At 42.3% G+C, this 24,969-nt stretch overlaps 1 long non-coding RNA gene across 1 annotated transcript; it reads right to left on the reverse strand.

Annotated features, from left to right (window-relative positions):
• Nucleotides 1-1,781: 1,781 nt before the first annotated feature.
• LOC141277058 (uncharacterized) lies at nt 1,782-20,471 on the reverse strand. Its single transcript, XR_012327733.1, has 3 exons — nt 19,717-20,471; nt 2,942-2,994; nt 1,782-1,985 (listed from the first exon to the last, which is right to left on the reverse strand). It is a non-coding gene; the product is annotated as an uncharacterized lncRNA (long non-coding RNA).
• Nucleotides 20,472-24,969: the final 4,498 nt, after the last annotated feature.

Below are 24,969 nucleotides of genomic sequence, written 5' to 3' on the forward strand. Positions count from 1 at the left end.
TCAGAGGAATCAAGGGTTAGGAACGGGCTGTGTGGTTTCTGGTTATTTCAGTTGGATGCATTTTTTCCTTCTTGCATGTATTTTTTGATAGTCTATTCTTAAGGCTGTGTTTATACATCAAACAGGTTTTTTAATTTCAGATTTTGCATCGCTCATCTTTATATCCGTCTCAGTTCCTTGTTATGCACACTTGTGCCTTCTAATCTTTATTTTATCATTTTGGCTTTTATCCTTCATCCTGGTAATGGGTATTCAATATGGATTCTTTTATGTGTACCTCTATAATTTAATGACTGACTTGGGTAAGTAATATAGCTACTCCCCCTTCAAAATACAGATCCGTGAAAGGGAGAGATTCACTCCCCTTTCTGCCCACTTCTGATCAAACCCAGCAAATACCACCTATACATTTGTAACAGGTTGTATGGCCTGAAAATGTAAATTTTTTACACAATTTTAGTACTAACAGATCCACCATAGTCTATAAATGTACAGTTAAGACAGTTTGGGATCTGCAAGGATCACCAAAATATAATGTCAAGAGAAAATCATAAGATACATAACTGTGAATTCTCTATGCTAACACAGTGAGGGAGTGTATGTGTATGTGTGTGTGTGTAAATATGACGAATATACACAAGAAACTGGTGGAGTGGCTTTCTCTGGGAAGGGGGCCTAAAGAGCTGGGGAACCAGAGAGAAAAAGAGATTTGTTTTCATTCTATATTTTTGTACATTTTGAATATTGAACCACTCACATGTAGTACTTACTTTTTAATCATAAATTTTAAAATTTAAGTTAAAAAATCTAGAATGATGGGTACTTGTGAGGATGACACTATATAAAGGAACCTCCTGTAAGTAGTAGAAACAATATGGCTTTGGCATATCACGATTTGTTTTCTCGGTCTTGGTACCGCTACTTATGAATTCAATGGCCTTGCACAAAGTAGTTATCCTCTCTCAGCCTCAGTTTCCTCATCTATAAATCACATTCACACACATACACACATCTAATCCAAGAATCTACTTAGAAGTCCTTTTCATAATATGTTTCCTCTGGAAACTAAATCAATACTTCTAACTTCAGCACATGGAAAATATTCTTATCTTTTATGCAATATTACTACCCAGAAATGAAGGGAACTGTTCTTTCCTAGATGCTGCTGAATTAATTAAATGATGATGTGCTATGTTTACAGGTATGCTATTCTCTTAGCCTTAGAACTTAGGAATCTCCATCATTAATTATAACAAATATATGTGTGGACAAAGCTTAAATAAGCCACAGAGACCGGGTAAACCAGATTTGAGGCAACTCATTAATTTCAAGAGCTGACAAAGATGAATTCTATCATTAAAAATAAAATAAAATAAAATAAATCTTCAAAAAATACTTGACCTGAATCTGATACTTTATACCAAGCTCATTATTTTATCACTGCTGTCCAAAAGCATCTAACCATGGTGCCTGACGCCGTCTTTGGAAAAGATTTCTTCTTATTTAATCTCATCTAAATTAATTTAGTTAATTTTAATAGGCCAAGTGCACACACACACACACACACACACGAACACACAAATATACATAGCCCAAAAGAATAACTCTAAACTTCCAGTTCATTTTATAAGCTACAAAAAAGAAATACGTTCTTACAAATCACAGCACACAGCAACCTACTAAATTTAAATTTTGTTGTTATGAATTCTTCTTTTTTAAAGTGTTCTAATATAAGAAGAACAGACTGAAAAGTGTGCAAAACAAGATAATTTATTGGAGATTTTGGTTTACTTCAATTATAAGAGGTGCTTATGATGACATAATATTTTATAGTCATAAAAATCAATTGAAATTTATGAACACCAACTGTCCATTTATGCCACAGAAATGGATTTCATCTTAGCAGGATTATTCGAAGCCCAAGTCAGAACTCAGAAATGATGGAGGGGTGAGCAGTCTTCTTGGTGGAAACATGTTTTTCCTCCCTGAAGACTCAAGGAAACACAAAGCTGTAAGTGAAGAAGCAAAGTCATGGTGCACATGGGGACTGGGAACTACAGAGGGTGAAGCATTAAGGAACAAAATACACTTAAAAATGCCTTCCTGAAGCAGCAGCTGAATGCAGTTGGCAGTTTTCCCACAGTCACAGGATCAGCCTCTTCAGGGGCCCTCCAGACACTTGCACCAGCTGAGTGGCACCTCCTCCGCAGAACTTTGAGTTTCATTTCCGTAGAGCCCACCTCTAGGCTCCTCATTTTAATAATCTTAACTTATTCCTTTTGCTACCGATACTGCTTCCATGATACCTTAGGGTTGTGCTTTTACCCTTTCAAGTACCTATTTCACAAGTTTCTATCGTGTTAACAGTTCTCTATATTAAATTCTCTCTGTTAAAAAAAAAAAAACTTACCTACATTAAAAAAAAATAAACCTCCCTCTATGTCTTCAATTTCCACGGAAGAAATCAGACCTCACAGAATTTGTCTGAGTTGCCCAAGATCACACAGATAGTATATTAGCTTGCTATCATTGTCATAAGGAAGTGTGAAAAGATAAGCTAAAACATATTCAATTTTTTAAGGGTTTATTTGAGCAAACAGTGATTTGAATTGGGTAGCCCCAAACCGGAAGTTGTTAGGAGTGCTTCACCAGCAGGAGCTAGGGCAAAGGTTTTTACAGAGAAGGTGCAGCAGCAAAGCAAGGACATTATTTGATTGGCTATAGCTTAAGTGGTTGCATTTTGGGGGAAAGCCTAGTTGGCTGTTTGTGACTGAGTTGTTCTTAACCTTGAGGCTTTCACAGGAATTCACTCTGGCTTAGGTTCTGATTTGCTTGCGTTGACGACCAAAACATTAGAGCCACCTCAGACCAATGGCCTCCTTGTTTGGTTACTTTAAACACAAAGTACCACAAACGGAATGGTAGAAATGTATTAACTCACAGTTCTGGAGACTTGAAGTCCGAGATCAGGGTGTCAGCAGGGCCATGCTCCCTCTGAAAGCAAGAGGCAAGGATGTTTTTCAGACTGTATCCCAGCTTCTGGTAGTTCCTTGGCTTGTGGCAGCCTAACTCCAGTTTTCACATGGTGTTCTCCCCATGTGTGTGCCTCTGTGTCCAAATTTCCCATTTTATAAGGACACAAGTCCACCCTAAGTCCACACAAGTCCAGAGGTCCCCCCTAATCCAGCATGACCTCATCTTACATCTGATTAGATCTGCAACAATCTTATTTCCAAATAGGGTCACATTCTGAGGTACTGGGGTTAGGACTTCAACACATAAATTTGGTGGGGAAACATAGAGGGAGCACAGTTCAACTCATAGCAGATGGTAAATGGTGAAACTGGACATCAAAACTCATAAACTCAATATCTTTTCACAACCAGGTCACCCTCAACCATTCACATTTTGGCTTTTGAAGGAGGGTTGATGTGGGTCACGTGGGTGGGAGAGAGACACTGAAGAGATGTTGGGGAGACACCATTTTAAGCCTTAGCTGCTTTCTAGTGACGAGAAGAATTCTGCTTAATCTCATCGGAAATTCCGAACTGGGTGTTGGCAGCTTACTTCTTTAAAGGTTAGCATTTGTCAGGCAGTACCACTCTTATTATTCTACAGTTAGTCCTATACATGATCTCTTTGAGCCATCCTACCTCATAAATTATTCAGCTGATGAGAAGTTTAAAAATTGTTTGGACCAATCATCTGAGAAAACCAATGCCCACACAGAGTCAAAAATAACTTACCCAAGATCACAGAGCTAGTTAGTGACAGAGCCTCAGTCTCCTGACTCATAGTACAGTGCTCTTTCCTGACGCTAGGCAACCAGGATGAGTAAAATATAAGATATCGCTTTGCTGATATGGACACTTTTTTCCCTCTCATCTTTGTCTCAAGTATCTTTTATTTAACAGTCACTCTTGGGACTTTCCTGGTGATCCAGTGGGTAAGACTCTGCACTCCCAATGCAGGAGGCCCGAGTTTGATCCCTGGTCGGGGAACTAGATCCCACATGCGTGCTGCAACTAAGAGTCCACATGCCACAAGTAAAAAGATCCCGCATGCCACAACTAAAAGATCCTTCATGCCTCAATGAAGATTCCGTGTGCCACAACTAAGACCCAGAGCGGCCAAAATAAATAAATTTTTTTTAATGCAATATCCTCAAAAAAAAACCCCAAAAAAGTCACTCAATTCTCATCTTTCTGCCAACTCAACAGTTAGGGACGGACAGATAAAAAGTGCTCAGTAATATTTATTAAATTCGTGAATGAGAACAGGGAAGCACTGTGCCTTGAAGGATAAACTCATCAGCTGAACATCCAGATGGTCTCCTGACTTACTGGCCCCTCCATCTCTATGGAAAGGTCCAGGGAGCTCCTTTTTTTCCTTCTGAGTTGGGTGGTGGGTTGGGCTCCTCCTGGGAAAACTTTCCATCTCTTCCCCTCTCAGATTTTTCCCTTGAACTTAAGTCTTTCGAATCTCTGAACACGGCTGTTCCTCTTCTTGTAGAAGCAATAGAAGCTTCCTTGTATATGGCACTGTGGCTGGAGATTACATTCACTTCCAGGTGCCCCTGTGAAGGCCCCTTTGAGGCTGTGCACTGCTCAATAGTCTCCTTTGGGAACAATCTTTTCATCAGTCTTCCGCCCATGGCTACAAACATCCTTACTGTTCATAGGTTAAGTTTTCTGTTCACAGGGTCCCCATAACCTGATGACTAAATGCTGTTCCTTCACATTTATATACTAACTTCATTCAAGAAAATAATCTAATTTAAGGAGATACTTGAATGTAACCCTTTAAGGAAATACTTGAATATTTTAAGATATAAAGAAAAAAAATCTATCTTCAGGGAGGCCTTTATTAAAGTGTAAGAGAAAAAGCCAGTGTTGCAGAATCCTGCCAAGAATGGCAGAGGTACCAGCTATATAGGAAGTTTGGTAAGGAACCAGACTGGTCTCTTCTTCATTTTCCTAGGTATTAAAATCCTGAGAATGTGTGATATTATAATATAGTTTTGCAAGATGTTACCTTTGAGGGAAATTGGGTAAAGGGCACATGGAATCTCTTTGTACTATTTCTTACGACTGCACGTGAGTCTACAATTATTGCAAAGTAAGAAGTTAACTTTAAAAAAATCTCTAGAATAATGGAGTCAGAAAACACATTGGTAGAACCGCAGTTGCTACTACACTCAAGTATTTAATGACCCTTCCAGTTCACTGATGGAGGCGCTAATACAATCATGCTGAATGACATTTGTCATTGGAATGGATTCCACAGTCTTGAGTATCAAAAGCAATACACTTCTTCTCCTCTTTCAAAACCAACTTCCTAGTTGAATTCTTAACCACCACCCCCCTCCCAACCCCCAACTTGACCGACGTCTTCAAATCAGTACACTGACCTGAATAACTAATCAGCTGAAGAGGGATCTTTCCAATGGAAGGGGATTACTATTGTGTTCATCTTTGTATCCAATATCTAACACAGAGCCTAACACATAATAACTGAGTAATAAATGTTTGCTGGAGGAGTAAGTGAATGAATGATAAACAGTGACTATTGCTACCTTAGTGTTGCAGGAAGGGGGACCCCTTCCAGGGCCCAAGAGTGCGCTCTTGTCTAACACTTGGAAATGAATTGTCCCAGGAGACACATGTGCTGACAAAGCAGGAGACTTTATTGGGAAGGGGCAGCCGGGTGGAGAGTAGGAGGGTGAGGGAACCCAGGAGAACTTCTCTGCCACGTGGCTCGAAGTCTCAGGTTTTATGATGATGGGGTTAGTTTCTGGATTGTCTCTGGCCAATCATTCTGACTCAGGGTCCTTCCTGGTGTCACACGCATCACTCAACCAAGATGGATTCCAGCGAGAAGGATTCTGAGAGGTTGGTAGGACATACAGACTGGGGTCTCCTTTTGACCTTGCCCGAATTTTTCCGGTTGGTGTTGGCTTGTTAGTTCTGTGTTCCTTACCAGGATCTCCTGTCATAAAATAACTCATACAAATGGTTACTGTGGTGCCTGGCCAAGGTGGGCAGTTTCAGTCAGTAGTTCCCCTAACATTAGGGTTCAAGTTAGTTGGGCGTGGGAACTTACTCCAAATAACTTGGTAATTTCTTGCAAATCAAAAACCCAAATTTGGGGTTTAATATAAAATTTTTTCACACTATTTCTGATAACAATACACACATTCATTTCAGAAAATTTGAAAAACATGGAAAAGTACGGAGAAGAAAATTTAAATCACTCATAATCTCACCATCCAGAAGTAATTCTGATTACTCTTTTGCTGTTTATCATTCCAGAGGGATGTAATGAGTCATTCCTTCAATAGTCTTTTTTTAATCGAACTGGAATTATAGAATACACATTTTTATAATCTACTTTTATCCTCCATGTAATTATATGTCAAAAACGCTTCTCCATAATTTGCGGTTGTTAAAACAGAGAGTGAAGGAAGGTTGAAAGCTTCACTCCATCAAAACCAGGTCAGTCCTATCAAAAGACATCAGTCACAGGGAGTGGCAGTATGGGGGGAGGGCAGGGTGTTGTGCTTGGACGGCTCACTGCATTAGACTGTGAAAATGCTGCGTGTGTGGACTCACGAGAGTGGAGACTCTTTTGCAACATGACTCTGAAGGAAAGAACAGTTCGGGCTATTTTCGTAACTAATATAGTGTATAAGGAGATATTGCATGGAGGGGACATTTGACACTAGGGCAAATCTCTGGCTGCATCTTCTTAGTTACCATCCTCAGGAGACATGCCAGCTTCTTGAAATTTAGACTTCTACAGAATCCAGGGGAAATACCTGCCCTCACTTGTGCTGAGTGAAAGAAGCAAGACAAAAAGACACGGCATGATTTCATTTATATAAAGTTTAGAAGATGCAAACTAATCGCAAGTGACAGAAAGATGAGTGTTTGCCTGGAGACAGGGTGGCAGGTAGGGGTATGAGGAAGGGATTACAAAGGGGGCATAAGGAAACCTTTGGGGGTGATAGACACATTCATTATCTTGATTTTGGTAGTGGTTTCACTGATATATAGGTGTGTGGAAACTCATCAAATTTTCGACTTGAAATATGTGCAGGTTATTATATGTCAATTATACCTCCATAAAGCTGTCTTAAAAAAAAAAAAAGGTACCAGAAGCAACCAAGATGCCCTTCAATAGGTATATGGATAAGCAAACTGTAGTACATACATAAAATGGAATAGTATTCATCAATAAAAACAAATAATCTATCAAGCCATGAAAAGACATGTAGGGACCTCAATGCATACAGCTAAGTGAACAAAACCAATTGAAAAGGCGACATCCTATATGATTACAACTACATGACATTCTGGAAAAGGCAAAACTGTGGAGACAGTAAAAAGATCAGGGTTCAGGGAGAGAGAGGGAGGAATGAACAGGTGGAGCACAAAGTATTTTTAGGGCAGTGAAACTATTCTGTACGATACTGTGATGGTAGATACACATTATTACACATTTGTCAACACCCATAGAATGTATAACACCAAAAGTGAACCATAATGTAAACTGTGGGCTTTAGTTAATAATAATGTATCAATACTGGCTCATCAATTGTAATAAAGGTACTGCACTAGGGCAAGATGTTAATAATGGGGGAAACTGGGGGGCAGGGGTAAGAGGGTATATGGGAACTCTGCTTTCTGCTCAACTTTTCTATAAACCTACAATGGCCCTAAAAATATAAAGCCTATTAATTTTTTTAAATTTTAATGGCCAGGATTTATAAAATTAGGAGATCCCACTTAGAAGTTCAAGCTTACTCTGAAAGGCTAGAAGCTCCAGCAACTCTCCATTAAACCCACCCCCAATACCCCAAACTCTCCCGGCCAGTTGCCCCACCTGCCCCCCCTAGGTCTCACGGTTGGTGACACCTGCCTTCTGGGGGTGGATGGCCTCTCAGAATCCTGGCTCCTGGCAGGTCCCAGGAAATATTTCCTTAGAGATCTCTTCTTATTCCCTGGTCACTTCTTCCTCAGTCTCCATCCTTTTGTTTGGGTTCTGTAAGTCTCTTTTAGGTGCAGTTCGGCTCATTCATTTCACTGGGGGTTCCCTGAGACTAGTTCTTCCTCTTTGTCTTTGGAGAGTTCCTAGGCTGGGTCCTATGCCAGAATGCCTAATTGATACTGTTCATGGATCTTTGGTTCCTTCCGCCATCACTCATGTACTCTACCCTGTGCCTCAAAAGTAGAGTGACTATGTGTGAAATCTCGTTTAACCCTTTGCTGTCTGGCTTCTTGGGGGTCTTCCCTAGCATTATCCTAGCATTTATCCTCTTATGAAGGAATGATCCATTTCATTATAGAAAGTTTCTAAACTGTTAAAGAGACCAAAGAAGAAAGTCATTCATGGATAAGTCCTTTACTCAGAGATAGCCATGGCTTACTATTTGACATTTATATGTTCAATCTGTTTTTGGTACATACACATAAATTTAAACAAAATTGTGATATCACGTTCTATATTATAATTTTTCCATTTAGCAATATTATTCAAATTTTTCTCATGATTTTTAAAGGTACATAATAACTCACTGCACCATAAGTAATTATGATGTTATCATAATTGGTGTAATCGATTTCCCTATTTTTGGACATTTAGAGTTGTTTACAGTTTTTCACCTGTATTAAGAATTCTGCAACAATCATCTTTGTTTAATCTTTGTACTCATCTCTGACCATTTCCATGGATTAAATTCCTAGAAGTAGGACTGTTGCGTCAAGGTACACGTTTATTTTAATGCTCTTTTTACACGAAGGCTCCCAAACTGCCTTCCAGAAAGACTGCAGCATCTCCACTCCCAAAAGCATAGCATGCAAGTGCCCAAGAAATAAATTCATCTTTAAGGCCAAAACTTGCAGAAAAAAATGTATTACACACGTCATTACAGTTTACATGTTAATGGATCGGGGACTGTGTGTCAAAATGCAAGACGCAAAAATTCGAAGAGAAAATAAGAATATAACGTGAGACCTTCATCGAATATGTTGCAACACTCATATTATAATACTTCTCTTAAATGTTCACGGTTACCCATTCTCTAACTATATTAATCACTCCACAATTGTAGAGGAGAGAGGATAGGACAGTAGCTCAAAAGAGAGAGAAATGTGGTTTAGCTGTATAAGCCTTTTTGGAGTAATAAGAGGTTTAACATGATCCCATATTTCAATTATGAGGAATTTCTTTTAAATCTGGTTATACATAATTTACTATAGCACCTACTCAGAATTCATGCAAAGATTACTCTGTAAGGCATAGTGACACTGCATGGTAAGTCTGTTGTATAAAAGAAGCCAGATGGCAGTCACTTCTCAGAAAGGAACAATATACTGCCTGCCTCGGAGCATTGCCAACTGACTCTCCTCTGCCTTTCTCATCCCCGCATTCACTCTGTCGTCAATATTCACTTATCTTCGATGACACGTTGCTGTTACCCAACCCTATCTTCTGATCTTCTGAACCCTACAAAGTGCAACCCAGATGAATCACCTTGGAACTTAAGAGGTGTATTCTATACGAGCTGTCTTTGGAACGGATTCTGGCGTGTCATCAACATTTCCACCCATCTCAGAGATCTTACAATGGCAGGAACAGACCTTGTTGATCTTCTTCAAGTATGGACTGGTGGTAAAATACAGAATTTGGATGTGCTAAGGCATAGATGTGAAGGAGAAAAAATATTTTGTGTGTTATATTTTGATACGCAGAGCATCCCTTTTACCTGCTAAAGCACTAAGATTACAACGTTGTGTGAAATCAGGTTGGCTTTCAATGATCGAAATAGAACCTACTGGGCTTCCCTGGTGGCGCAGTGGTTGAGAGTCCGCCTGCCGGTGTAGGGGACACGGGTTCGTGCCCCGGTCCGGCAAGATCCCACATACTGTGGAGTAGCTGGGCCCGTGAGCCATGGCCGCTGAGCCTGCGCGTCCGGAGCCTGTGCTCCGCAACGGGAGAAGCCACAACCGTGAGAGGCCCGCGTACCGCAAAAAAAAAAACAAAACAGACAAACAAAAAAATAGAACCTACTGCTCCCTACAATTTCTCAGAGGTTTCCAAAGGTCACCAATTCAGTAGAATGACTGGTTGTATACCAGCCAAACTATCTCAGGATGGTTTCCCAACAACCCCAGATCACCATGATACCGAGGGCCCTGGGCCAGCCAGCCAGGCTGCAAAACCACCGTGCCAAATGTTGGCATGCTGTTTGCCAAAACATAGGTGGACCCTTCAGATTATAGCTAGAGCTAGATCCCCAAATTTTACAAAGAAAAATTCCCAAGCTTCCTTGGAAGTAGTCCAACTTGCAGAGGTGTTGGAAGATCTGATGAAGAGAGAAGAAAAGACCAGAGCCAGGCCAGCCCCCAAGAAAATCATCCAGAATGAGAAGGATCTCAGGAACGGAGCCAACTGGACTTGCACATTGCCTGCATTTTTCTTTCGTTCAAGTGTTTCCTTCTCAATACCTTTCTAATAAAATGTTTCTTGAGTAATTTTCTCCTTACTATACCCATCTTCTCCCTTAGTGATGTTTAAAGAGAATCAACAGACCATAATATACTGGCTATTCACTCATTTATTCAGTCAACTAACACATACAGAGAGTCTGGTATGTGCCAGGCACCGTGATGGTTCTGATAAGAGAGAAAAACACATAACAGTACAAAAGTGAGATGGCAAGACCCTCAAGTAGAAGCACATGAGAAGGGCTATGGGAACCCAGAGGAGGGGGAACAACTGCCCATGTTTTGCTATTTATCCCCTCGTGTCTCTGCCTGAGATTCATGGCATTAAGGTTTGTTTGAAATAGCCAATCAGAAGTGAATATTGAATCAGGTTAATTCAGGGAAAAATACTTATTTTACCCCCATTGCAAGCAGACATCTTAGGCTAAATTTAGAATTAAAGTATCATTTACAAATTTCTTCCCAGGCACACTTTGTTTTAGTGCACTTCACAGATATTGTGTTTTATAAATTTAAGGTTTGTGACAACCTTGCTTGTCAGATAATGGTTAGCACTTTTTAGCAAGAAAGTATTTTTTATTATAAACTATGGCTATATTCATTGGCTATACAATATACCCTTGTAGCTTATTTACTATATATTGGTACATAGTAGTTTGTACCTCTTAATCCCCTATCCCTATCTTGCCCCTGCCCCCTTTCCTCTCTCCGCTGGTAACCACTAGTTTGTTCTCTATATCTGTGAGTCTGCTTCTGTTTTGTTATATTCATTCGTCTGTTTTATTTTTTAGATTCCATATATAAGTGAAAACACATAGTATTTCACTAAGCATAATACCCTGTAGGCCCATCCATGTTGCTGCAAATTTCATACTTTTTTATAAGTAACATTCCATTTTATATATATATATATATATATATACACACACACATATACGCGCGCGCGCACACACACACACACACACACACACACACACACACACCATATTGTCTTTTATCCATTCATCTGTTGATGGACAATTAGGTTGCTCTCATATCTCGGCTAATAACGCTGCTATGAACATTGGGTGCATGTGTCTTTTCAAATTAGTGGGGTTTTTTTCCCCCTTCGGATATATATATATCCAGGAATTGCTGGATGATATGGTGGCTCTATTTTCAGTTTTTTTTTTTTTTTTTTTTTTTTTGCGGTACGTGGGCCTCTCACTGTTGTGGCCTCTCCCATTGCGGAGCACAGGCTCTGGACGCGCAGGCTCAGCGGCCATGTCCCACGGGCCCAGGCGCTCTGCGGCATGCAGGAACCTCCCGGACCGGGGCACGAACCTGCGTCCCCCGCATCGGCAGGCGGACTCTAAACCACTGCGCCACCAGGGAAGCCCCTATTTTCAGTTTTTTGAGGAAGCTCCATACTGTTCTCCACAGTGGCTGCATCAATTTACATTCCCACCAACAGTGTAAGAAGGTTCCCTTTTCTCCAAATCCTCAACATTTCTTATTTGTGGTCTTTTTGACAATAGCCATTCTGACAGGTGTGAGGTGATATCTCATTGTGGCTTTGATTTGCATTCCTCTGATGATTATCGATGTTGAACTTATTTTCAGGTGCCTCTTGGCCATCTGTATATCCTCTTTGGAAAAATGTCTATTCAGGTCTTCTGCCATTTAAAAAGATTTTTTTTCTTGATATTGAGTTGTTTATAGATTTTGGATATTAACCCCTTACAGGTCATATCATTTGCAAATATTTTCTCCCATTCTTTTCATTTTGTCAGTGGTTTCCTTTGCTGTGCAACAGCAAAAAGTATTTTTAATTAAGGAGCTACATTGTTTTTTGGGCATAATGCTATTGCACACTTAACAGACTACAGTATAGTGGAAACGACTTTCACATGCACTGGGAAACCAAAAAAATTGTGTGAGTGGCTTTATTGCAGTATTCACTCTATAGCTGTGGTCTGGAACCAAACCTGCAGTATCTCTGAGCTATGCCCGTATTTTGCCTTTCCTCACCCAAGTGACAGAATCCCTTGAGCTATACCCATACGAAGTACAATGTGTTCTTCTGCAAAAGACTAAGGACTTGGCTTTCGATGAACATCGTGTGGGAAATTTCTAAGACTATCATATAACGTACCAGTAGTTTTGCAGACAGTATCCCAGTCTTGTGAAGCATCTAGTTCTCAAAGTCTTTGACAAACAATGCATTTCTCTTTGCCATGATACACTCATCTCCCCATACATTAGGCATTCTGTTACTAGGTACACATTGTTTTCTCAGAGCAGGCCGAGGTGGCATTTTTAGTCTTTTATTTTATGATATTGAGATTATCCATCATTGTTTCCACAGTGAAATCGGCAATCTTTGGGTTATCTCAGGAAAATATTGAACCCCTAGGACTGAGGATCACCTTCTATGTCTACAGTTCCTTCAATTTGGTGAGATTATGAGTAGGCTTCCCTGCAGGAGCTTGAGGCAAATGCATCTTCCTTCAGGCAATATCCTGCCCTTTCTATGGAAGCTCCTGCCCTGTGAAGCCTTGCATTTCACGAACACACAGGTGAGCCTCAGAAGCAGATCAGCCCATCATGTGGGTAGAAAAGGCCAGCCTGCATGCTCACTGTGGGAAAACCAAAAAAAATCGCAGGCTTCAGTGCACTTCTGGATGTCAGGGCTTCAGAGCAAGATGGATCAAAGGGCTTCTGCAAGTTCTGTGAAGGTCAGCCCTGTGGGCTGAAGAGGACAGCCAAGTCCTGGGCCTCCTTCGAGACACACGGGAACACACGAAGTGTGGGACCAGTTAATAAATGCTCTTCAGTCTGGTCCCTGGAAAACTTGCTGTGATGGTTAATTTTTTGTGTCAACTCGGCTGGGTGCCCAGATATTCAATCAAAAGTTATTCCATGTATTTCTGTGAAGGTGTTTTTTGGATGAGACTAACATTTAAATGGGTGAGCTTGGAGCAAAGTAGATTATCCTCCATAGTGTGAATGGACCTCATTCAATCAGTTGGAGACCGTAACAGAACAAAGACTGGTCTCCCATGAGCAAGAAGGAATTCTGCCAGCAGATGGCCTTCGGACTTGAACTTCAACATCACCTCTTCCCTGGGTCTCCAGCCTGCTGGCTCACCCTGCAAACTTTACACTTGTCAGCCTCCATGATCACGTAAACCAATTTCTTTAAATTTCGGTCTCTCAGTCTCTCTCTCTCTCTCTCCCCCCTCCCCATCTCTCTCTTCCCATCTCCCTCTCTCTCCACTGGGGAAGATTCAAAAATTGTCAGAACCACAGATGAAAGAAATTAAAGATGATGCAAACAGACGGAGAGATATATCATGTTCTTGGATTGGAAGAATCAACATGGTGAAAAGGTTGATTACCCAATGTTACTACCCAATGCAATCTACAGATTCAATGCAATCCCTATCAAGCTACCAATGGCATTTTTCACAGAACTAGAACAAAAAATTTCACAATTTGTATGGAAACACAAAAGACCCCGAATAGCCAATGCAATCTTGAGAAAGAAAAACGGAGCTGGAGGAATCAGGCTCCCTGACTTCAGACTATATTACAAAGCTACAGTAATCAAGACAGTATGGTACTGGCACAAAAACAGAAATGTAGACCAATGGAACAGGATAGAAAGCCCAGAGATAAACCCACACACATATGGTCACCTTATCTTTGATAAAGGAGGCAAGAATATACAATGGAGAAGAGACAGCCTCTTCAATAAGTGGTGCTGGGAAAACTGGACAGCTACATGTAAAAGAATGAAATTAGAACAGTTCCTAACACCATACACAAAAATAAACTCAAAATGGATTAAAGAACTTCAGGAGAGCCTGGGCCTCAGCTTGCAGCACCGGTGCAGGTCATGCCCAGGAAGTGGCCCGCAGCTGCACAGCCAGAGCCTGTGGTAGTATGTGCTCATCTGGGAGCTTGGCTGGGGAAGGAAAAGTTGAGTTGGTGTGTGCTGTGTGGTCTCCTGGTGGGATGTTTGGTCTATGCATCCAGACCACAAGAACGAGCTCTGAACTAGAGGACAGATTTGAGAGTTGTGGGGCTGAAAAGTGACCTTTCCAAGAGAGGCTGTAGAGAGGAAAATGAGAAACAGGACAACATCCACGGTGGCTGGAATACAAGGCAGTGATACGCAGCGACCCAAGCTCTCGTATGCCGTCCACCCACCCTAACCACAAGAGCACCTTCATCTCACAGAGCAGGACTCAGGAACCAGATTCCATTGGTCCCAGTAGCTCCCAAGCCTCCTATTAACCAGGCCTGTGTATGGGAAGGGATGTGCCGATTTAGCGTTCCTGCCAGATACTGTGAGCCTGGCTTAGCTCAAAGGAGGAAGAGATGATGGTCAAGTGTGGGTGGGTGAAGAAGAAAACTGGCAGAGTTAGGGCTTGAGGTACAAGCTGGGTCAACTAAACCCTCCTAAAACTGCCGCCCAGAAGAGAAACATGTCTGATGAAAACCACATGATTCAAGCTAAGGGAACTAAGCAATGCTTCTTTGTGCTCAAGATTTCATGGTTTGTGTCATTTGCAGTGGAGGGAACAAAAAACTTTTCAAAAGAATAAATCTTTAGAAGCGATCCATGTTAATACCAAGCAATTTATGAGCTCATTCAAAGAAAGACAAAATAAAACAATATCAAAACTGTGTCCAAGGGCTTCCCTGGTGGCGCAGTGGTTGAGAATCTGCCTGCCAATGCAGGGGACATGGGTTCGAGCCCTGGTCTGGGAAGATCCCACATGCCGCGGAGCGACTGGGCTCGTGAGCCACAACTACTGAGCCTGCGCGTCTGGAGCCTGTGCTCCGCAACAAGGGAGGCCGCGACAGTGAGAGGCCCGCGCACCGCGATGAAGAGTGGCCCCCGCTCACCGCAACTAGAGAAAGCCCTCGCACAGAAACGAAGACCCAACACAGCCAAAAATAAATAAATAAATAAATAATTAAAAAAAAAAAAAAAAAAACTGTGTCCAAAAAAGCAAAGTTTTTACAAAGATTCGCTGTTGCAAATAAATGTCAAGGCATGCTAATTACATAGTTTCTAAAGTTTCCCCCCAAAATGTGATCATTTGCTAAATCACAAGAGGGTAAGTGGTGAAATAGGGGATCGAGGGGAATGATATAGGTTGGAAATAGCTTCCAGACAATTTCTCTTCTGCTCTTTTAGCTTTATTCCACCTGCCAACATCTCCTCCTTTTCTGTCCCCTTCTGACTTATAATAGCATTTCCTCATTCTCTGAGGACCTTGACAATTGGCCACTGCCATTTCTGCCATCGTCCAATGTGACTTCAAGGTCTGTGTGAATGCCCATCTGGTATCCGGGCTCTCATCTCCTTGACCTCATCTCCAATATTCCTCCTTTCCTCTAGCTTAGACACCACCCTCATGGTCCTGTTCTTGCCTTTAGTATCACTTGAAACTGTGTCGCTTCCAAAAATGACAACTCTGTGTAATTTTGGAGGTAAAGTTCTGAAAACATGTAAATACCCAATTCTGTGATCACAACCTCCCATCCTTCCTGCTTCCTTGCTCAAGTACTCTGTAGTATGCTGAGTAATGCCCCCGAAAGATAACAGGTTCTAAGCCCTGGAACCCATAGACGTCATCTTATTTATGTTTGTTAACCTTTATTTGTCACCTGATGATACATTAGTCTATGGGACTGCCAGACCCTTGGCTCACTGGCCTTCTCCCTCCCTCTTCACTTTCCTTTTTGTCTTCTCTTCCCTCTTCATCCATCCTAAATTCCATTTTCCATCATTATAACAATGCAGATGCTCATAATTCCCTTTCCATAACCAGCTGACTTACTCTCCACCCTAGACCAACCTAACCATTGGCCATCTCTGTGCCAGCACCTGAGCAACTGTTAAACGATGATTCAACCAGGCAGACCGATGCCACCAAAAATTGTTGGTGTGAGCCTCAACCGGGCCTTCCACACTACCTACCCTCAGTCACGTGCCAGAGCGTATGTATTTAACTGCCAGCTCAACCTGGAGGACACACAGGGACTTTAAATCCAACGCATCCAAAACCCACCTCAGGATCTCACTCTCCAAACCTACTTCTCAGGGTCCCACAGTTCAAGATGTGGCACTAATACTGTCCAGTCACCCATGCCGAAACCAGGGGGCCACCCTCGGCGCTTTTCTCCTCTAGTGCTCTTGATCAATCCATCACCAAATCGTGTTGATTTTAATTTCTCAAGGTTTCTTAAAACTGTTCCCTTTCCCCTACTTTCCACCAGTGCCACGTTCAACTCACCAGGGTCTGTTGCCTGACCTGGGGTCATGACCTCTGCACAGATCTCCCTGCTCCCTTCCAGGTGGTTCCTTTTTCATGACCAGAGTTATTGTTTAAAAGACAAGTTTGACCAGCTTATGTCTGTGCTTAAGACTGAGTACCTGGATAGATTCCAGTTCCTCATAGGATACAAGTCCCAAACCTTTAGCATGGACTCAGAGCGCCCCCATGATTTGTCCTCTTCCCCTCCCTGTAGTTTCTTCTGGCCTCGTGCTTCTCCCTGATCTCCAAGCTTCAATTTTGCTGGTCTTATTTCAGTTCCTAGAATGCACCAAATCCCTTCCAGCTTCAGTCTTTGCCCCCACTCTTCTGATTGAATGGAAAGTCCTTTCTCCTTTGCCCCATCGTCACTCCCTCCCCCAATCTGGTTATTTCTTGGCCCTAGTAGCTGCTTATTCAATTTGGATAGAAGGAAAAAACTAGAAGGTCGCGGATATGAAAAATGAGCACAGCCTGGTTTTGCATCTAAGGAGTTCGCATCTGGACACACCTGTTCAATCTCATCTAACCTAATCTCATTTCAAAGAGAAGAAATTCTTTTACATCAAGAAGCATATTGAGACACATGGCTAAGAAATTTAAGACAGAAAGAGTCCTTTGACTCATGGCCACTGTCATCTGTTGTGTGCGTTCTGCCCAGCTCAAGGGAACGTAGTCAGGAGGTGGGTAGGAGCTAAAATCCAGCCACACTTGACTTTCCAAGCTACGTGTCTGCGGGGACTGCATCGGCTGAAGCTGTGTCCTTCCTAATTTGCACGATGTAGGGCAGGGGCTGGGGGCTTCCTTGATTCACACGCCAGAGGTGTAGGTTTTCGGTGATGTTGGTGGTATCCAAACAAATGGAATAGCCTGGAAGCCAACCAGGGAGTAAAGGAACCAAGAAAACGCCAATGCTGTGGCAGATCCATTAATCAACCATGGGGCAACTCAAACAGTTAACTGTGAGGCACAACAGAAGAGCTCTAAATTCCTATTGAGTTCTGGGACGGCAATTAAGGACATCTAATAGAATCTGTAAGTGGTTCCTATCTGACTTTAAGATGTCTCTCAGAAGTCAAGAAGGATCACACGGAGCCTCCAAACGCAAATCCTGCTGTTTCACGTTCCCAGTAATCTCAGCGTTCACCCCTCAACAGCTTTCAGATACCACACCACTGGCTGCAAATTAAAATTAGAATCAATACAATGAATACTCAGTTGGTAAAACAATTCAAGGCTCTATTCCAGCCTGAAGTTTCATTTAAGCTGTCCGAATAAAAGGAAAAGACAACCCTTTGTTCTCTCCATTTCACAGTCCTGCAAAAGGCCTCAGCTGAAATAGCTCCTCTAATCTTTAAGTTTTAATTAGCTACCCACAATTCATAAACTATCAGGAATTGAAATGCTGATACCTCATTCTCCTGAGAAATGGCACACAATTAACCTCTTTTTTTCTGGTCAAAGGCAGAAATTGAGAAAGGGTAATGACAAAATTAATCTATTCTAGTGGCAAGGGCTGCCACAGTGCTGGGACACAGCCACCGACCCTGCGTCAAAGGGGAAAGTCATCTGGAGCGTGTGGGGAATGGCAGACGCCTCGCCGATAGCCTTCCGGGTTCACGACAGGGTAGATCACAAAACCATATTGGGCCCCCAAATCTTACCAAAATGTTAAATGATTCCCCAGTTAATTGACCTAACCCCCCACCCCGCGCTTTTTTTTCTCTGAAAACAGATACATACACAGGCTTTTAATAATATCTGAAGCTCTGGCTTTCTAGGAAGGTGGAAGAAAAGGCTGAGAAACAAACACACACCTTCCTGGCATGATCTCAAGATCAAATATATGCCCGGCAGTAAAGTCAGATGGAGTCACTGGTACTGAGTTTATGCCTTTCTAGAATAACTATTCCCCGAAAGAGTTAGACTCTGCTTTTTTTCCCTCCCAGATGGCAAATTACATGGTAAATATTTAAATAGGACTAGCCCAAACCATCTAAGTTTAGTGGAAAGTTCATGGAGACAAAATTTTAGTGGAAAGTTCATGGAGTCCCAAACCTTTCAACATATGCTCTCAATGAAGATATGAGGAGGTGGGGGGCAGGATGGAGGCAGTGGAGCCCATCTGCCTGCTTTCAAACCCCAGCATGGCGACTCACTAGCTGTGTGATCTAGGGCAAGCTGCTTCACCTCTCTGAGCTTTTGTTACATATTTCTAAACTGAGGACCAAAACTTGTGTTGTGAGGATGAAACAGAGAGCCTGGCACCTCACAGTGCTTATCAAGGTGAGCTGCTACTATTGTTGATAGAGGAACCCAGATACCTTTAATGAGTACATAAAGAGAAAGATACTGTTTCATGTTCAGAACCCTTGGGTGGTTCCAACTGCTGCTGTGTGTCTTTCAGGTAACAGCTTTATTGAGACGTAATTCACATGCCATTCAATGAACCCACTGAAAGTGTCCATTTCCATGGTTTTTAAGCACATTCACAGAGCTGTGCCACCATCACCACAATCAACTTTAGGACATTTTCTTTACTATACAAACCCCCATAGCCATTGGCTATCACTCCCCAATTCGTCCTTTCCTCCTAGCCTTAAGGAACCACTAATCTGCTTTCTGTCTCTATACACTTGCCTATTTTGAATATGTCATATGAATTGAATCATATACAGTAAGTCCCCTACGTACGAACAAGTTCCATTCCGAGATCGAGTTCGTAAGTCCAATCCGTTCGTTAAGTCCAGCAAAGTTAGCCTGGGTACCCAGCTAACACAATCGGCTATATAGTACTGTACTGCAATAGGTTTACAATACTTTTCACACAAATACTACATAAAAAATAAGCAAACACAAAAAATAAAGAAAACATTTTTAATCTTACAGTACAGTACCTTGAAAAGTACAGTAGTCCAGTACAACAGCTGGCATCCAGGGGCTGGCATCGAGGGAACAGGCAAGAAGAGTTACTGACTGGAGGAGGGAGAGGAGGTGGGAGATGGTAGAGCTGAAGGATCGTCAGCAACAGGAGACAGAGGGCGAGCTGCAATGTTGCTCATGCCTGACGCTGATGGCACAGGTGCTGGTTCCTTGCTGGATTCAATTCTATCTACCCTCTTGAAAAAAGGATCCAGTGATGTCTGGGTAGTAGCTCTTTTTTTTCTCATCATAGATGATACGGTAGCACTGGATCGCATTCTGAATGGCTGCTGCAACCTTCGTGTACCGTCCTACGTTCCGGTCCTGTGCCTCAAAGACTAACAGTGCCTCCTCAAATAAAGAAAGTCCCCTTGCCATTTCCTGCATCGTGAGTCTCCTCAGTTCTTCAGTTAATTGTTCTTCTTCTTCTTGTTTCTCTTCGTCCTTTCTCTAGGCCTCCAATTCCATCAGGTCTTCATTAGTAAGCTCCACGTTTGCATCTTTGAAAGTTCACAACTCGAAGGTCTGTATATAGGGGACTTACTGTAATATCTAGTCTTTCTGTGAATAACTGCTTTCACTTAGCATGTTATCAAGGTTCATTCATGCTCTAGCGTATATAAGGATTTCATTTCTTTTTATGGCTGAATAATATTCTCTTGCATGGATATACTACATTTCGCTTACCCGTTGCTATTATTCCTTGATAGAATACTTGTAAATTCAGTGTTAAATAATAAAAGCATCATAACACATAGTACCAACAGTCACCCATACAGAGGCGCTTTCTCTCTGGCAGGGTGTGTTGACACACATGATTTCATTTGAACAGGAGTGATTTTATCCACAGCTCACAACAATCCTGGGTGGCAGGCATTGTTTTCCATTTTATAGATAAGCCCAAAGAAATCAGGCATCCTAGCAAAGATTATGTCCTCACGCAGTTACCAGCAGAGCTGGGACTCAGATTCAGACCTTCTGAACAGAGTCCCTGTTTTTCCTCATACAGCTGAGCTGCAGTGAGCGTCAACCTGTCCCACGGCGAGGGGTGTGTGAATGGTCCACAGCCTAGGACACACTTTTTGTGCCGTGGAGGGAGTGGAGAGGAGATAAAAGATCTTCTCCATGAACTCTATTTGCCCCCCAAGTGCAGTCACCAGCGACCACATGGCCAGGGGTGGAGGACCTTAGCTTTCCAACTTTTAGCTTTCCAACTTCAAACTGAATGTATCACAGCTTCTACAGGGGTTGACCCATTCCTTGAGGAAGCAAAACAATGGCCCCTCTGTTAAGTGTTCCATCGTCATATCCCCCTGGCCAGGCCCCTATCTGAGGTTTTACAACTAGGCCATTTCTAAGCAGCCCCATTGTGAGCAGACACGTATTTGCCCTGGCCTCACGGGGGAGGGTTCTGTTCCTTCTTCTGTATTTACACCCCCAGTTGAACCCCCTAAGCTTTGCTGCAAACACACATGATAGCCTGCTCCTTCCTCTTTTGTACATTTTCCCACCCCTTTGACTAGGCAGAAATGACCTCAAATTATTTTAGTTTTCAGAAAATGTTCTAAAAACTTCATTTTTTAAAATCATTTTTCATTTCCCCAAAGCCCAAATCAAAGTCACTTGTTAACACTAACCATTCTAATGCGTATGGATGTGTATACAAACGCTGGAAACCACTTTGGGAGAAGCGGAGAGGGAGGGAAAAAAGGGGGTTGGAATCCATCTGTGGATTTAAATTCAGCAAAATGAGCTGACCCCTCCCCCTTTATACCAGGACAAGATGATTTCCTTCCAGACTGTTAGGAGGCCCAGACATTAGGAGGCCCATGATGTCTCAGTGTCCTTCATTGGTGAGGTTCATCTTGGTGACCAGATCAAGGATTTGTCCAGTTTCCCCACTGTATAGTTTCAATTTCCCCCTTGAAACTATTGAGCAATCTGTGGAGAGATACTTTGAGACCATGCAATGATCCTCCTCATTATACAACCTTCCCCTCATACTTAGCATCCATTGATCAGTCTTGACCGAACCAGCCTTTACTATGATGCTTCGAAAATGGCTATTTCCAATGCAACCACTCCTTCCACATTTATCAGTTGATGACAGTTACCACCTGTAAGCCAGAACCTTCAATCTCATTCTCTCCCCATTATTGTACTCATGGATTTTTATTTTATTCAAGGGGTAAATAATCTATTACTTCTCTTATTCATTTTGATACTGGGATTATCCTAGATTTGGCCAGTAAGAGCCCCTTTAAACTGGCTCCTATGTCCTTTTGATATATTCCCATCTTTTTAACACTTCTGAGAAATACTGATTGAAATCAGAGGCAAATAAAAATAAGTGTTACTTTTTTGGACTGTGGGGTCCCAGGAGCAAAGTTCAGGATAGATAATCAATTGATAGCTGTTCAAAAATCTATTCGTTACTACAACTACATGCAACATATTCTCTTCAGTTTTGTTATTCTTAGATCTTCTAGTTAGTTCTCATAATTAGTCTTCCTGGTTATCATAGGTAATTAGACTGGAGTTGGCCAGAATCCTTGGACTAATTTGGAAGACAGGACTACAGCCAAAGCTTCTTTTCAACATGGAGTCCTTCTTCAACAACCTTTCCCTGATTTGAATGCCAATTTCTTTATCATCTCTTCCTTCCGACTGTGAGTGTGTTCATAGATTTTTCACTTCACTTTAGCCCTTGGCGTTTGGTCTCTGTGGAAGTTCTGATGGCTCTTCTTGCCTCTGTAATCTTGCTGAACAAAGATTTTCTCCCAAACTCAGTAATAATTTTCATTCCTGCTGTCAACACTAAGGTGCTAAGCTAGAGGTTTCCAAACCTTCTCTGTTCATAATGTTCTCAGTGTCTCAGTAAGTTTTTCCAATGCTCCCAGGCCAAAAGAAATACCGAACAGTTCCTTTTATGAAGTACTCAGGCCCAAACAATTTATTAAGTATTCATGTCCAATGACTTTGTTTGGAAAAACTTAGACACATAAAAGAAAAGAAAGGTATATTTTTATTTCATTCTTAAACAACCAACATTACTTACCAATGGGCTGTGTGTACCTGTTGGGGAGTGCACAGTTTCTCCAACCTTGGAAGCAGATTGGACACCACTACTCTCATCTCCTGTTACACATTTATTTTCACGTGCACTTGCTTTTTATCACAACTGCTGAAAACCTAGCTTTGCAAAGAGATGACATCACTGAAAGAACTGTAGAGTGATCTATTGCTGAAACTATGAACTACCTAGCAGTTTGTGCAGTGTCCCACAGATGTCCAGTATCACTGCGTTTCCCTCAAAAATCTAACATATTCTGCAGCTCCCTGTGAAGGCACTGCAGCGTCCCAGGTTGCTTTCCTGCACAGAACAGAAACTATGACACTAAGTCCTGAAAACTTTCAGTCCCCTTTGTAAAACGCCAATGACAAATATTGAGTTGATTGTTAAAAATCTTTTCTCTTGTAGTGAAACTGGTAGAGTTCATTATGTAGCCCCAAGCTGTGACTCTTTTTCATAGTTTACAAGTTGGGTGATCACATCATTGATTTTCCCTTCATTCTAGGATACTTTTAAGAGTGAAAAGGGTGCTACCATGACAGGATTCTAGGAGGTAAACAGGGACTGTCCTGGGCAAACCGGGCTGTGTGACCACCCAATTAATTCATGACATACGTCATAACACTTATATTCTGAAATCCACCTTTAGTCAATGAATGGTCACTATTACAATGTAGTTTCTCTTATCTTGTAATTTGCTGAAGGATCTTACATTAAATTCTGATAAAAGAAGTTTATTGGTTGTGCTCTTCCTTCTCTTATCTCTCCAGTCCTCTTCCTTCCATTTCCCTTCAGACCCTGGACCTTTTCCTCACCCCTACCCGTACCCCAAATCCCATCAAAACTTAACTTTCCTAGTCACCCAGGTTCAAGGCTTGCCTGCGGTATTTTGAGAATGTGAAAGGTAGTTACATTCACGACACACAAGAAAGGCTGTAAAAGCCCCCTCTTTCCCCATCTCTTTAAGTTTGACCCGCACAAGGCAGCTGCTCCAAGTTTCTTCTTCTTCCACTCCAACCCCCCTGCCCCCAAGCCTACACAGAACTCTGTTCATCCCCAAGCTCTCTTTGGTCCCTTTTCCTTCCTTAACCAATGACTTCTTTTAAATCTCAAGCTCTTCTGTTTGGATTTGACGCAACAAAGGAATTCAGAAAGTGACTCTATACCTTAGAGATTGCAAACACTTCCCATGTTCAAAACTTTTTTCTTTTTCTTTCATATTCGTACGCATGCATGCATCCACCCCTCAAAACTGGCTGTGAAACTTCCACTTACTTGGGTGAAAGGTAGGTGAGATTAACACCCCTGCCTTCAGAGAATTACAACTTAATTGGAGAGGGAAAAACAACAACAACAGACAATAGGATGTTCGGACATTGCAGAATGTCTGTGCTCGGCAGGTAGTTGGTGCTTCAGAAACATTCGTCAACTGGTGTAGGAAGTAGTATTGACATTGGATGATCGTCCTCAGTGAGCTCGCCAGGCTTTTACGGTGCGCCTGGCTCTGTGCGAAGTGGTGGTGGGAAAGGGAGCATTTCGAGGACCCAGGAACACAGGGAGATTGCAGTCCTGCCTCCATGCCCTGGTCCACTTCTTGTCCACCTTAATCGTGAAAAGTGAGAGGTCAGAGCGGGAAGGGCCGACTCCTTGGGCGGAGGGCAAGCCAAAGGGACCACCCTGCACGGGGCTCGCGGGGACCAGCTGGGGGAAGACGAATCCACGCCCCGAGGAGCCGCGGAGCACTGGGGGCGGGGAGTGGTGAGCTAGGGGCGCGCAGGCGTCGCCCCGCCGCACTGCCGCCGTCGCTGCTTTTGACTCCGCTCCGCTGGGCTGCGGGCCAGCCCAACCCCTGCCCCCCCAATCCCGCAGCGGGGACACCGGGTCGTTCACGACGCCTGCTGTCGATGATTAAACCAAAGGTTTGGATTATACTGAAAAAAGTAAGTAACGTACAGTGCACTTAGTCATGGCTTGTAAAAAGCAGGCAGAAGAATGTTAATACGGATAACCATTTAAATTTTCTTTTCTTTTCTTTTTAACATATAACCATTTCATAGGACAAGGAAGAAACGCTGTAAGTGATTAGTAGGCAAAGACGGAAGGGGCGGACGCGAAGAGTTCAGTGATAGTTTACTCCAAACACAACAAAGCAGGC

This window comes from Tursiops truncatus, chromosome 18 (assembly GCF_011762595.2).
Source record: "Tursiops truncatus isolate mTurTru1 chromosome 18, mTurTru1.mat.Y, whole genome shotgun sequence".
Classification (NCBI taxonomy): Eukaryota; Metazoa; Chordata; class Mammalia; order Artiodactyla; family Delphinidae; genus Tursiops; species Tursiops truncatus.